This window comes from Ictidomys tridecemlineatus, chromosome 13, assembly GCF_052094955.1.
Source record: "Ictidomys tridecemlineatus isolate mIctTri1 chromosome 13, mIctTri1.hap1, whole genome shotgun sequence".
Classification (NCBI taxonomy): domain Eukaryota; kingdom Metazoa; phylum Chordata; class Mammalia; order Rodentia; family Sciuridae; genus Ictidomys; species Ictidomys tridecemlineatus.
The window spans coordinates 61,173,569-61,176,914 of NC_135489.1; positions in this window are offsets into that span (position 1 = coordinate 61,173,569).

Here is a 3,346-nt window from a genome sequence, read left to right on the forward strand (position 1 = left end):
CAGTACCTTGGACGAGATGCTTCACCTTCCCACATAGCCTTAAGAGGCTGTCCACCTGTCTCTTCTCTCTCTTCAGAAACATAACTTTACCCATCCTCCAGTCCATTGTCTCTTCCATGTCACATTTTTTCTCTTGGAGTGAAAAATTTTTTCTCTCTGGAAAACGATGAAAAAGTCAGCCAAAGGAAAACAAATTTCATGGCACCCCTTTCTCTCCCTGGGAGTGCCCCACAGTCACCACCAGAAGGACAAGGAGGTCTCCACTCAGTGGCATGCATGAGGACTGCCAGCACACATGTGAACATGGGCTTCTTATCAGCCTTGCCTCAACTCACCTAACTGCCTCAGGTCCAGAAACTGACTTTCATGCTTCAGGATCATCTCCAACCGTCCAAGCAATATGGATCCCAGGATGTCTCCAGCAACCTTCCTAAAGACAAAGCCCATGCAGCCATCACCTTTTTGGCATCCTCTGTGATTTTGGGTGACAGCTTCTCATCCATTCCTAATCAGATGAGGAGTACAGTGACCCTGTGGGCCTTCTACCTCCTTGCTGCTAGAACCTTGCACCCAGCCCCATGCCCAAATGGGATCAGCAGCAGTCAGTGATGTTTCCAGATGTCTGGTACTTCACTCAGCTGTGCCTATACCTGTGAGGTTAAAATTTTACCCTAGTGCATCTCCTGACTGGGAGGAGGAGACTCTCCTAATGGTCAAAGTCATCCAGGAGAACCACAGTGCTCAGGGTTGAAGATCTGAGCCCATGCTACACGGATCATATTTCTTGGACTACAAATGATCTCTTTTGAAATTCACCTGTCTTGAGAATCCTTGCAGTAGTAAACTGCAACAGGACAAGCTCACACATCAGAGGCCACTCCAAGGGCGCAGGGAAGTATCTGCACAACACCCAGGAAGGAGACAGATCCATGCTGCAGCTTCACATTCTACCTATCTTATCTGTGGGTCAAAACCTGGAATACGAGATTTTGAATCAACTTAGAGGGCAATGTTTTAAAATGTGCTTAGTTTAACTGCCAGAATAATTATCTAACAGTAATATGGGGCTCATATAGCATTATGAGATCAAGTTTACTATTAAAAGCAAAGATAACAGGGCCTGAGGTGCAGCTTGGTAGTAGGGTGCTAGGCTAGCAGGCATGAGACCCTGGTTCAGTCCCTAGCATCACACACAGAGACTTTCATTCATAATTACAAAAACATGGAGGCAGCTGAGATGACCTTTAGTGGGAGAATGGACCAACCCAGGCACATCCAGACAAGAAAGTTTTACTCAGTGGTAAAAGAGATAGAGTGGGTGGGTGGGTGGGGGAAGGGGGCTGGGGGTTGTGGCTCCATGGTGGAGGGCTTGCCTAGCACATGTGAGGCACTGGGTTCAATCTTCAGTACCACATAAACATAAAATAAAGGTATTTTGTCCACATACAACTAAAAATTAGATGTGAAAAAAAAAGAAAAAGGAATGGAGACATGAAGCCTTAAATGCATACGGTTGAGTATGTGGAGTGTGGACTTTCAACAGTATACTCTTCCCCAGCAAGCTGCTATGGCCAGTACACACAGCAGCCACCTTCAGATCTGATGCTACTCTTGCCTCTCTCCTGGTGTAGAAAGGTGCAGTTGGTTCGGCTGAGACAATGTCTGCCCTGGGTTTTTATTGCCACACCCAGTGCTTTCCCACTATAGGATCTCAACCTAGCAATTTATACATAAACCTGTACCACCATTTCCAGGGCAATGCTCAACACCTGGGAAGGAGATGCCTGAAGAGTCACTTCATGTTTTGTTAGTTATCAGTATTGGTCTTAAATGTGACAGATGGACTTAACAGGGAAGTAAGCTGGGCTTGGATTTGAGTTCTAAATCACATGTTATCTTTGTGTTACTAAGTCTCAACACCCTGGGTAAGCAACCTGCCCTGGGCACTTCCATTCCTTCATCTGGAAATCAAGGGCCTTGGAGACTTTCAGAGGGGCTGCTTCAAATGGGTCTCCCCAGGAGCATATGTCCAGCAGGCACTTAGCAGATGGTGCCTCTGCTGTTAGATGCTCTTTATTACCTGAGATGCCTAGCACCTGCCTGGGCACCTCTGCCCATCCTGCCTTTACCAAACTTCAGCACATGAAGACTGAGGATCAGGTCAAGTACCTTGCCCTGTTCTGCTGCCTGAGGGAGGAACGCAACCCCAACTATCCCTTCATTCACTATACAACTTGAAGAGCTGCTTCACATCTGGTCCCATGACCAGGTGTTCGAGAATATCATCCAGGCCTTCCATGGCCTCTCTGTTGTTCCTGAGCCAGGACTTGGTGATCACAGAAGACACAAGGCTGCCAAATTTCTGCCAATCATGACATGAGACTCCCCCAGAATACTGATATGAGACTAAAAGAAAATGAATTAAAAAGAATGAATTAAAAAGATTTTGTTTATGTGTGTGTGTGATGCTGGGGATTGAACTCAGGATCTTGTGCATGTAAAGCAAGCACTCTAGCAACTGAGCTGTATCCCTAGCCCTGGATTTGTTTTAAAAATATCTTTATTTTATTTATTTATTTTTATGTGGTGCTGAGGCTTGCTTAAACCCAGTGCCTTGTACGTGCTAGGCGAGTGCTCTACCACTAAGCCACAACCCCAGATTTGTTTTTTAATGACACAATTTAGTAACCAGTAGCATTTTAGAAATCTACTTAAGGTAGTTTTATAGTGCCTCAAAAAAAAAAAAAAAAGAAGAGAGGCTAGGGATATCCTCCTGATAAAGGTAGGAGGTTAGCCTGTTGGAGGCCTGGGTTTTATTTCCAGTATTGAAAAAAAAAAAAAAGAAAGAGAAAGCATAAAATACTTAATATTTCCTAGAGTGTCTTCATTTCCATGTGGCCTGGCTCCTTATGTTAGGTGCCAGAGATTGAAGATGCATGCACACGGAGGAACACACCCTGACAACCCCAAGTAACATGCTCTCTGAGATTACTGCCACCTTCTGCATTTTTCTTAGACATGCTTGTAATGAAAAATACCAAAAAGAAGATGAGGAAAACTTTAGTACATTGTGCATTTTATGTCCTGGGTTGTGATTCTCATAAAGACTACCCTCAAAACCACAAATACTCCAATCCTCCTTCTGATGCCTCACCAAGAAACAAAAGGTTTTTCTTCTTTGCTTTCACAATTTTGCAAAAAAGTTTTCAGTAATCAGTAAAAAACACAGGGTTAACTAACAATGGATACTTTGCTGACATTAAAGGACAAAAAAAAACAAACAGTAATTAGCTACACATAAAAAGTTATAGACTGGACCAGGGTTGTGGCTCAGTAGCAGGGTGCT